Source organism: Hemicordylus capensis, chromosome 3 (genome assembly GCF_027244095.1).
Source record: "Hemicordylus capensis ecotype Gifberg chromosome 3, rHemCap1.1.pri, whole genome shotgun sequence".
Taxonomy (NCBI): Eukaryota; Metazoa; Chordata; class Lepidosauria; order Squamata; family Cordylidae; genus Hemicordylus; species Hemicordylus capensis.
In genome coordinates, this window is record NC_069659.1 from 110,904,866 (window position 1) to 110,917,279 (window position 12,414).

At 42.9% G+C, this 12,414-nt stretch overlaps 1 protein-coding gene across 9 annotated transcripts in view; it reads left to right on the forward strand.

Annotated features, from left to right (window-relative positions):
- Nucleotides 1-3,928: 3,928 nt before the first annotated feature.
- KLHL15 (kelch like family member 15) overlaps nt 3,929-12,414 on the forward strand; it is a 57,125-nt gene continuing 48,639 nt past the window's right edge. For 4 of the 9 annotated variants that reach the window (XR_008319303.1, XR_008319304.1, XR_008319305.1 and 1 more), the window contains exon 1: nt 3,934-4,405. The gene's annotated coding sequence lies outside the window, so the exon portion shown is untranslated. Of the gene's footprint in view, nt 4,755-12,414 lie in introns of all 9 variants that reach the window. The other 5 variants (XR_008319306.1, XM_053308645.1, XM_053308642.1 and 2 more) reach the window with 4 other exon arrangements.

Genomic DNA, 12,414 nt, shown 5'->3' on the forward strand with positions numbered 1-12,414 from the left:
AAATCAGGGAGGCTTCAAAAAGAAAAAGAGCAGTAATAATGGGTGACTTCAATTACCCACACATAGACTGAGTAAGTTCACAGTCAGGTAATGACAAAGAGGTCAAATTTCTAGATACGCTGAATGACTGTGCCCTAGAACAGTTGGTCTTGGAACCAACCAGAGAAAAGGCGACCTTGGACTTAATCCTGAGTGGCACCCAGGACCTGGTGCGTGATGTCAGTGTCATCGATCCTTTAGGGAACAGTGACCTTAGTGTGATCAAATTCAGCATACATGAGGGGAGAGAATCATCAAAGAAGTCTAACACAGACACTTTGAATTTCAGAAGAGGAAACCTCTCCAAAATGAGGAGTATGATGAAAAGAAAGCCGAAAGGGAAAATCAGGAGAGTCACTTTGCTCCAGAATGCATGGAGTTTACTCAAAACCACAATACTAGAAGCCCAGTTAGATTGTATACCTATAAGGAGGAAAGGTACCACTAAGTCCAGAAGGATGCCAGCATGGCTAACAGGTAACATCAAGGAAGCCATAAAAGGGAAGAAGACTTCCTTCTGCAATTGGAAGGCCTGTCCAAATGAAGAGAACAGAAAGGAACACAAACTCTGGCAAAAGAAATGCAAGGTGACAATAAGGGAGGCAAAAAGAGAGTTTGAGGAACATTTAGCTAAAAGCATCAAGGGAAATAACAAAAACTTCTTTAAATACATCAGATGCAGGAAACCTGCTAGGGAGGCGGTTGGACCTTTGGATAATGAGGGAGTGAAAGGGATTATTAAGGAGGATATAGAGGTTGCAGAGAAGCTGAATGAGTTCTTTGTGTCTGTCCTCACGACAGAGGATACTGAGCATATACCTGTTCCTGAACCAGGCTTTTAAGGGATGGAGGCTAAAGAACTGAGTCAGATAGAAGTGACAAGAGATGATGTTCTAAACTGTCTGGAAAAACGGAAAACTAACAAATCACCAGGGCCGGATGGCATCCACCCAAGAGTCCTCAAAGAACTCAAATATGAAATTGCCGACCTCCTTTCTAAAATATGTAACTTATCCCTGAAATTGGGCTCTGTACCAGAGGACTGGAGAGTAGCAAATGTAACACCGATTTTCAAAAAGGGATCCAGGGGTGTTCCAGGAAATTACAGGCCGGTTAGCTTAATGTCCGTTCCAGGCAAATTGATGGAAAGCATCCTCAAGGATAAAATTGTAAAGCACACAGAAGAACAGGCACTACTGGGAGTGAACCGGCATGGCTTCCGCAAAGGTAAATCTTGCCTCACCAACCTTTTGGAGTTCTTTAAGAGTGTCAACAAGTGTGTGGATCAAGGTGATCCAGTTGACATAGTATACCTGGACTTCCAAAAAGCTTTTGACAAAGCTCCTCATCAAAGACTCCTGAGGAAACTTAGCAGTCATGGGATAAGGGGACAAGTACGTGTGTGGACTGCTAACTGGCTGAAAGACAGGAAACAGGGTAGGGATAAATGGAAAGTTTTCACAATGGAGGGAAGTAAGAAGTGGGGTCCCCCAGGGATCTGTACTGGGACCGGTGCTTTTTAATTTATTCATAAATGATCTAGAAGCAGGAGTAAGCAGCGAGGTGGCCAAATTTGCAGATGATACCAAACTCTTTCGGGTAGTGAAATCCAAAATGGATTGTGAGGAGCTCCAAAAGGATCTCTCCAAACTGGAGGAGTGGGCGACAAAGTGGCAAATGTGGTTCAATGTTGGCAAGTGTAAAGTGATGCACATTGGGATGAAAAACCCCAACTTCAAGTATATGTTGATGGGATCTGAGGTGTCGGTGACTGTCCAGGAGAGGGATCTTGGGGTCGTGGTGGACAGCTCGTTGAAAGTGTCGATTCAATGTGCGGCAGCTGTGAAAAAGGCCAATTCCATGCTAGGGATCATTAGGCAGGGGATTGAAAGTAGAATGGCTAATATTATAATGCCCTTATACAAAACTGTGTTGTGACCACACTTGGAGTACTGCATAAAGTTCTGGTCACCACATCTAAAAAAGGACATTGTAGAACTGGAAAAGGTGCAGAAGAGGGCAACCAAGATGATCAGGGGCCTAGAGCACCTTTCTTATGAGGCAAGACTACAACACCTGGGGCTTTTTAGTTTAGAAAAAAGACGACTGCGGGGAGACATGTTAGAGGTCTATAAAATCATGCATGGTGTGGAGAAAGTGGATAGAGAGAAATTCTCTAAAGGAAGTACTTTTTCACACAACACATGATCCACTTGTGGAATTCTCTGCCATAAGATGCGGTGACAGCCAACAACCTGGATGGCTTTAAGAAGGGTTTGGATAACTTCATGGAGGAGAGGTCTATCAACAGCTACTAGCTGGAGGGCTGTGGGCCATCTTCAGCCTCAAAGACAGGATGCCTCTGAGTCCCAGTAGCAGGGGAGTTACAACAGGAGAGAGGGCATGCCCTCAACTACTGCCTGTAAGCTTCCAGCAGCATCTGGGGGGCCATTGTGCAAAACAGGATGCTGGACTAGATGGGCCTTGGGCCTGATCCAGCAGGGCTGTTCTTATGTTCTTAATGTACATAAGTCAGTGCAGCACTGGTTTTACTGGGCAAGACAGCAACTAAGAACTGATAAGTTTAAAAATAAGAAAAAACTAACCATAGGGAAATATTTTAGGAAACAAATGGCTCAAACATATTTACAAATCTGTAATGGATACTGAAGTCCATGAAACTATTACAAATATATTTGAAATATATTTACAGAAACTGAACCCAGATAAGGGTCATGCTGTGGGTATGTAGGCATATATGTGGAAGCCTTCCTCTGTGCTTCCCCATACATCTTTACTAGTGCAGGGCCATTTGGAGGCCAACTATATAATTAAGTCAAACTGAGACTGTATACAGTCCCAATCATGGTGAATGGGAAAATATAATACAGTGCAATAGACGAAGAGTGCCAGATGCATTTCTATTTCACATCTAAATACTAGCACAACCAAATGCTAGTGGTGTATATGACATCTGCTATGACCCTCTTAACGGCAAGTGCCTCTGAATATGATCTCTGGCCAACACCACATATACAATGTCCAATTATTTGACCTCACATTAACTATTCCGGAAGAACTAAATTGTGCTTACAATTGGGAATGTGGACTAGAATCCCTACTTTGCCCATCAATGTGCTTTGTAAGTCAGAAATTTTTCTGAAAATAGAAAATTTGCAGTTGTTTTGTTACTTTGATTGCGAACATCACAGGCAACCCCATGCATGTCTGCTCGTAAGTCCCACCGACTTACTGCCAGGTAAATGAGTGTAGCTTAAGGGACAACACATGTGATCTTAAGGGCACATCCACACAGCCTTACCGTTCTTAAGAGTTATTTCTTATACCCAGGATGGAAAGTGTCAATCTGTTACGAAAAGGGGTGATGGTGGTGGTGTAAGTGCTGGGCTCACATCGGGGATACTGAAGCTTAAATCGCCGTTTAGCCACCAAGCTCATCACATAACCCTGGACGCTTGACTCTCTCTTACCTCCCTGATGAGTGTTGAGAAGCTAAAATGGGAGGGGCGCGCGTATATGACACCCTTAATTTTTTGGAAGACGTGTGAGATAAAAATGCAGTAATAAAATAAATGTACAGCACTCTCCCCCATGCTCCCCAAACTACAGTTCCCAGAATTCTTTGAAGGGAGGAAGCCATGACAATTAAAACAGAAATAAAACTGTTCTTAAGTTTGAACTAGATCTCTCTAAAGAGGCACCTTTGAAAGAACCGTGAAGCCTCTCCTTTTCAAACATATACACGCTCCGTGAAGCAAAAAGGGCAGCTTCTTACGTGTTTTAATAATAGAAAATGGTTAAGAGATAGGGATGAAACCGAGGCCACGCAGTTCCGAAACCTGGAAGGCGGAGAGCGGGGAAGCCTCGCCGAAAGGCGACGGGAGGGAGGTTTTATCAGCCCAACCATACGTGGGCCGGTCGGCGAGAGACAGTGAGGGGAGCTGACATTATACCCATGATACCGGGCGTTGATTGAATGAGCAGAAGAGTCAGTGGCGGGCGGTGAATGAAACCGAGGTGGGTGGGAGGAGCAGGAGATGGTTCATTCATTGTACCGTGTGCCAGGCGAGAGGCGGGGCTAACGTTGCGTGCTGGGTTGGCGGCTTTTGTGAGGCAGCGGCAGCAGCAGCGAATGAGGCGGCCGGTGCGTGTGAAGTGGGCAGGTGGTGGCGACGGCGACTGTAACGACGGCTGAGACGGGGACGGCCTCGGTTTTTGAAGCGGCAGCAACTTCGTATTCATGGAGGTTCCTTCTCCCGCTTCTTCTCTATGTGTCCCTCTGCCTTCCTCACAGGTGGCGGCGGCGGCGGCGGCGGCGGCGACGACAGCGGCGGCGGAAGTGACGGTCAGTGTGGGGTGCTTGTCGTTGGGGGAAGATGGCGACTGTGGCTGTGCTAGGCAGTGAAGGAGGTAAACAACCGTGAGAGGGAAGGGAGAGGCAGGGAGCTCGGGGAGCGGGCGGCGAGGCGAGCCAGGGGCCAGGGAAGGCCGGTGCCCGGACAATGCCGCCAATAGAGGCCTCGCACACACGCAAGGTGAGGAGATGGGGGCCCAGGCGCGACACCTCCGTCACCGTATGCCCCCCTTCAGCCCCACTGTGAGGCTCTTCTCCTTCTCTGCCTTCATGTTACCCAGAGACACCCCCCCCTCCGCAGGGTCAGCGGGAAGAGCTGTTTCTTCAGTGCTACTGAGAGGTAGGTAAAGAGGAGACCAGCCCGCCTTCGTTCCCTCCTCTTCAATCTGTGTGCCCACTGCTCCTCTTCCATGCCTACCTAGATAGGCTCACCTTTCTCACTCCAAAGGTGTATCTTCCTTTTCTCCTTGTCTTCTCTTCTACCATGTATGGGGCTAAAACATGCACAAGAACCGAGCCTCTTCTCTTAAAACATGCACATGAACGGATCCTTTCCCAGTTTTTGAAGGAAGGCTGCTTTATTTTAAGAGAACATCTTAAGTGAGCCTTCTGGGAGAGTAAAAGCTGATGTGGCTATAGATTTGAAAATTTTGTGGTTCTGTAACTATATAATCTCCAATTTGGTGTGCTTGAGCTGTTTCTACAGTACATTGCTAACTAGGGAAGTTGTGTAATGTCTCTGATTTAAGCATCTTGTCCTTTCAGATATCATAGTTCTCAGAAGAGGGCAGTATGGTAAAGCTGTCCCTTCCCTCTTCCTAACTTTTCAGAAAAATTGCCTGTTATGACTAAAGTCAGGAAATAGTTAGGCTTTTAGTAAGGCATATGTATCCTAGCTCTCTCTGTATGAACATTCTTATGTCTTTTGTTCTTTTTATGTATTAGCTTTTATCATTTTTTTTAACCTAATACAAAACATAAAAGTACAGAGAAGCCAAACCCCAAGATTCACATTCTCAGGGCAGTTGTTACAGTGTGCACCATCTTTCTATATTCTAACTGAACCATTGTGTTCATTTGCAGTTCACTTTAGTTTATTACGATCATTAATCAAATACACAGTCCAAATCCAGATGATAAGGATCCTTAAAAGTGAATATCGATACAAATGTGTATATATAGGAACTATTACATAAAGTTGAAATAAAATAGAGTAGGTAGAAACAAACGAAAAACCTGAATTAACAATTTCTAACACTCCATGTTAATTGCAGCCAAACAGAATTTGGCCACCAGATGCGAAACATCGGTGTATTTATCAGAAAGAAATAAGTTCATATAAAACTGATCAGAGTTATTTGGGTATCTAAGAATAAGAGGAACAATGTATCTAAAACGCAAATCACGATAGAAGGAACAATATAAAAGCACATGGCCAACTGTCTCAACATCATCATTCCCACTAGGACACAGTCTCTCAGAATAGGAGACTCTCCTAAACCTACCCTCTAATACCACAGAGGGCAGCACATCGAGCCAAGCTAATGTAAGAGCTCTTCTGTATGTTGAATATGTCAGATTATACAGGTATTTAGCTGGTTTTTGCAAGAGATTAACAGCTCCAAGACACATGTAGTTTGAAGCCCGGCTTAGATCTCTCTTGTGTTCCATATCAATAATGCACTGCTTAAGGATCACCTTGACATGATCATAGCCCAGAGGGAGTAGATATTCCATTAACAGCCAATATAATTTTAACTTTTCACTGATTAAATGTGTCTAATCAGAGGGATATTCATTCTTAAAAATTAAGGGAGCTAAGCCAGAAAGAAAATAGATTAATTTCAACCACGAGTTTAAAATATAGATTCAGGCACAAGTTTCCAAGTTTAACAAGTCTGTTTCCAATCGCAGCTTAATATTTGACACACAGCAGGGGGTTGAGAATATAGCCCTGAGAAATTTAGACTGGACCCTTTCAAGTGGATGAAAATCACTATATATACAGATCTGTGAGCCATAAAGAAGCTGTGAAATTACTTTAGTTTGAAAGACCTTAATGGCAGCTGGAACATATCTGCTCCCCGTGGGGGAAAAGGAATCTCAGAATTGTAGCAGTTGACCTCTGAGCATTTGTTATGATGGAATTAGTTTGCTCTTTCCAGCTATCTGTCTCCTGAAAGATGACCCCCAAATATTTATATTGTAATGTCTGCACTACACTAACCCCATTAATTTGTCATTTATGCATAATGGGTTTCTTAGCCAACATTACGACCTTTGTCTTCTGATAATTGATAGAAAACAAGTTTTCATGACAGTAATCAGCCAGAGCTCTCAGCATTTTTCTCATCCCCACCAGAGACCATTACAGAAGCACAGCATCTGCATAAAGGAAGATGGCTAGATGTCTGCTGCTCAATTTTGGTGGGTGAAATTCCAGTTTAGATAGTCCATATCATTAATTTAGCAGTTAAACAGTAGTGGGGCTAATATGCAGCCCTGCCGGACCTCCCTCTCTGCTCTAATGGGGTTTAAGTGTCCCTACAGGTTGCAGCGCACTCTTAAGTGAGAGCCCCATAAAGATTTTTTATTAGCAGAAGTAACCGGTTGGTTGAAGAGTTTGATAATTTCCTCCATAATCTATCATGAGGGATGTGACCAAAGGCTGCCTTAAAGTCAACAAAGGTGGTATACATTGCACCCTTTGGTTTGTTATTTATTAGATGCCTGAGGACCAGGCCCTGGTCTAAGGTAGATTGTCCAGCTCTGAAACCTGACTGCTCATCTGCCAATACACTTCCTTGGTCAAACCATTCAAGGAGCTTCCGATATAAGTGTCTGGCATATGTTTACCAATTATGGAGAGGAGGCTAATTGGCCTATAATTAGCTGGATCAGTTTTGTTTCCTTAAAGATTTGGATAATTACAGATAGGTCCCAATTGCAAGGTATGCACTCAGTCTGATTAATAAATGTGAAGAGTGATGCTAATACTGGAACCCACCATGCCAAATTAGACTTTAGCAGTTCAGTGGAGACAAAATCACCACTGGATGCCTTCCCAGATATTTGTTGTCCAACCAATTTATTAATCTCCCCAGAAGTAACGGGGCCATTCTGGAATGGAAAAATAGAGACAAACTGGGGCAGCTGTAAAGTGAGCACAGAAATGGGGTTCCCATATTCCAGGTGGGATTAGGTAATAGTTTTGAACTGTTTGGGGGCTTATTCTTCTGACTAGCAACCAAAATCTAGAGGAATTCTTTAACCTAGAGGCTGATCAGCACCTGCCAGGACTCTTCCATGGCTAGTTTTTTTTCTTATGGTTAATGAGTCTTTTATACTGTTTTTTCAGGGCTGTCGCTGATTGAGAAGATGTCGATTGGGCCCCTGCTCTAAATAGATTAAATTCTTTAACCAGCTGTTTCTTAGCTAGTACACATTCATGGTCAAACCATGATCTAAATCTGTTATTGGATAAGAAACCTGGTTGCCTCTCAGTAGTGAGAGGGCCCTGCAGCTGCTGGATCAACATTTGGTAATGATCCAAAATTTCATTTATCGAACTGGCCATTAAAATGTTAGATCAAAGGTGCAACAATTCCTCCGACTCAAGTAGATTGCTCAGACCTTTGGCGATCTCACTGGTCCATCTGATACGAGAATGGGAGATAGTGTCAGCATTGACAGGAGTAGGTTCCTCCAAAGTAAAGATGTTACAATCTGGGGATCTCCTACACAGCATCAAGGGCATATTGTCACTTTCTACTCTAAAGTCAACATTCAGGAGTAAGATACAATCAAGCAAAATTCTAGAGGCTACAAAATAATTGTACTAGCTCCTTCCCGTATGTGAACTCCCCTACTAAATCTCCTTCCAATGACCCATTTAGTATAAACAAATCAAGCCTGCTAACAAGTTGCATCAGGCATGAGCCTGCATAGTTACTAATCAGATCCCTGGAGGAATGCTGCTCTAAAGGGGTATCTTCAATTTCCTATTGTATACAAGTAGGATATTCGGCCTATAAAGCCTCATTGTTGGAACCAATATGGGCATTCAAATCATCACCCAAGATTACTAAGGCTTCAAGAAAATAAAAGTTATCTCAACTACTCCTCAAATGCAGCTCAAAAAAGCTAAGTTCTTGTTTTCGCATCTGAGGGGGAGCATACACATTAATAACCAGCAATGAATAAGATCTTCATTCTATAAGACAAACCATAAAGGAGTAGGATGAGATGTCTAACTTAATACATTTATCTTGAAGTTTCATAGTAATAGTAGATAACCCCGCTTTCCACATCCGTCTCCCTCTTCCTTGGCCAGCTGTAGCATAAGTTGAAAAAGAGACATAACCATCTTATTCAATTTCTCCAAAGGCAAAGGTCTCCTGCAGAAGGATAATGTCAAATTTTTCTTAAGTATTCCATAATAGAATGATCATTTTCTTTGGCATGCCAACCTGCATATTCCGCATTGTTATTTGGATGTTTCAAAGTCTGTTACTCATTCTTGAGGCGGTTTGCCAAAGCCCCCCAAAGATGTTATATCCATACTGTGATGGCCAGCATCTGAAATGGGTACAAAGCCAGATGAAGCTGCAGGTGCTTAGGGATGTGCACAGATCGGTCCAGAGCCCATTCTAAAGGCCTCTGGACTGGTCCAGACCTGGGGCCGGTTTGGTAGTTCGACACCAGGGGGGGTAGATTTTGGGGGGTGGGGGAAGGTGTACTTACCCCTCTCGCTGCTTTCCCCCCTCCAGTGCTCCCTGCTTTGTAAGCATTTGGGGTGGCAAGGGTACCTTCCTGCTGCCCCACCCCCGTTCCTCGTCAAAAGGCTTCAAAAGCCTTACTGCACATGCGCACGTTATGCACGCCACCTCTGTGCGTCGCGTGCACAGTGCAGGATGTGATGTGCAAATTCACAGTGGGGCTTTTGAAGCTTTTTGATGACGAACGGGAGTAGGGGCGGCAGGAAGGTACCCTGCTGCCCCAAATGTTTACAAAGCGGGGAGCGCTGGAGGGGGGAAAGCAGCGGGAAGGGTAAGTACACCCTTCCCTGTGCCCTTAAAGAGCCCCCTTCCCCAGTGCTGGACCGCTTCCATGCACACCACTACAGGTGCTTTGTTTGATTCTGCTGTTTCAATTGTACTTGATTAAACTTGAAGAATTTCAGGTAAATTCCACACTGATATAGACTCTTTTTCACTCTGTGCAGTGGAAGAGTATGTTCTGGTTGTCACAGTATCCGTAATTAAATTTTGGCATAACTTGCTATAATTGGTTGAATACCCAGACACTGGTGTTGATTCAGACCTCAGGGTAGGACTTGGCAGCTGTTCCAGAGTTAGGAGGCCTTTTAACCCTTTAGTTAGAGTTATCCTGAAAAGTTCTAGTGATAAAAATGTGATAAGTTGCTAAATGACTGTGTATATGTAAAAGTTTAGATGGAACATGTCTAGTCTTTTATAAAAGTTAACATTCGACAGTCAGTAAAGAGATTGAATGCCAATTTGTGCTGGATTACAGCAAAGTAATTGGCTCAAAGACCTGCCTTTTTGCTGCACCAGCAGTTATAATTAATCTGAGAATGACCTAAAAATAGAGCAATTTGTTTTCTTTGTAGGCAATGAAAATTTCTTAAGTTTTTTAGAGTTTTTTCCAGCTAATAAACATTTTGAGTCACAAAATAAGGTGCTGGCTTTTGTCACTGCTACTGGAATACTTTGCTTACAGCCTGTACCCAGCTAGTATTTATGTAGATCTAAGATGTCTATTACTGTTTTCATCCCCCCATCTTCAAATGCAGTTGATGCAATTTTTCATAGAAATTTAGCAGCATTTCTGAAATGAGAAAAGTCTGCTGCGTAAGAATCTCTAAGTACCTGCTTTTTAAGGTTCCTCCAGATACCAAGGCAGCTCTTGGGGTATTCTCTGTTGTTAAGGAAGGAATGGTTGCTGTAGTTATGTTGTCTTAGTTCACCATCCTATTTGGCATGCTCTTGTTCCAAAACAGAATATCTGTTACTAACAGGGAAAGTCACCTTAATACTTTCGAGGTCCTTGCCCATTGAAAACTGATTCAGTCTTAGTTGTTTTCCTGTCTTTCCCGTTTGTTCTGGCGATGTAAGTGGGTGTTTTTTCAAACCCATCTTCCCCTTGTTTATAAACAGTTTCAGCTACCAGACAAATGGCAAAGCAAAACGTAAGATAAAATATAATTGAATTCTGGAGCTTCAGAAAATGCAGGGAAGGTTGGGGAGAGAAAATGATCAGACTGAAGAGCTCAGCACAGAGACTGCTGTTGCATCGCCATCTTGGCGGCAGTGCCATGTTCAGTTGCATAGAAGAGTACTATGTTTCACAACAGAGTCTGATGATGTTTGCCCAGTCTTGCTTAATGAGCCATATATTCTGTGGTGGTGGTCTCTCCTTATATGTTTCAGTAGCTCAGAAGCAGACTGACTTTATCTCTCATTTGGTTTTCCTTGCATTTCTCTTGTTGAAAATGAATCAGATATGCACACATTTGGACACTGAGTGAAAGTAGTTGCACAGCTGATGTCTTCACTATTGTTCAGACTCTCTTTAAGGTTCATTTTTTATTTATAAATACAAAAACAAATATTACACACACCAAATCCCAATACCTAATAACAAACTTTACAATTATATAAATGTAAGCAAAACAATTAAGGCAGACTTGAGAGGATAATATATGTTTCTTAATATACAAAGCCTTTTTACCTGTGTTGTGTTTGATGACTTTTTGGCTTATCTGTAACCTTAGTCCACATCAGTGTTCTCACTATTTTTTTCATCTCTGTGTGGAATGAGTTTTGTTCTGGGCAGCAGTATCAAGGCAGTGTGTGCGCATGTATGTTCAGAGTGGGACCTTACTAATTTAACCTTAGCAGGATCTAAAATTGACTGAGCGGACATCAAAAAACATGTGAGCACATGCACACTTTAGAGAAAAGACGTGTGTTCAGTATGGGACCTTCCTGATAAAATCTGAGCGGGATCAAAAATTAACTGAGTGGACATTAAAAAAAAAAGTGTGAGGCGTGTCTTTTTAAAAGTCAAGTTAGTGATGATTTCAGGAATGCAGCATACCAATGCAGTTCTTGATATAAAAATGTATGTGGCAGGCATAGAAATGTTATAGGCTACCCTTCCATGTATTTTTGCCCCAGTTTTGCTGCCAATTTGCGTGAAGCTCTTCCTTTCTAGTTTAGTTTCACTGTTGCTTCACTCTTTAAAAGGGACTATTGCACCACTGAGAGACCTTAAAGGCCAAGTTGAAGACAGATTATCCTGGAGAGAATCTACCTATGTGGTCGCTAAGAGTCGACACTGATTTGACAGCACTTAAACAATCAAAGCAGATCTTTGAATCAATAGCACAAAAGGGATTTTATTTAGTGAGTATTGTATTGTAGTAATTCTGTCTACTACTAAGTGCACTGGAGTTTTTAGTGTACAGGTCTTGTGCACAGAACATCTCTGCTTTGCTATAGAGACTTGATACATTTGAGGCCTGATATGTAGATTTCAATGACATTGTGTCACCTCCAGAACATTAGCTTTATCTTTGATCTCCGTAGTTTTGTAAAACAGGCCTTGACAAACTTTCTTTGGCTTTGGGAGCCAGCCCAAAAACTTAGGAGCCAGACTGCTCTCAACTTCATGAGAGGTGAGTGGTGGTGGACTCACTATTTGTGCCCAACAAGCTGCTTACTCCATGATGAGGTGGTGATCCTCATCTTGCTTGCTTCCTCTTCTTGGTTGTGTCCATCTGACTCAGGCAGGTGATAGACAAATGTGATCTGAATGGAGCAACGTATCCCGTCTTGCGTGTTCACTCCTTCTCCTGGTCACAGACATCCATTGCCTGGCCTAAGTGCCACATTTAAATTTCCAGGTGCCATGGTGAGCTGGTGTCTGAGAATTGTTGAGCCCTGATGTAAAATAGAATTAGGGCTGTCAGTCTG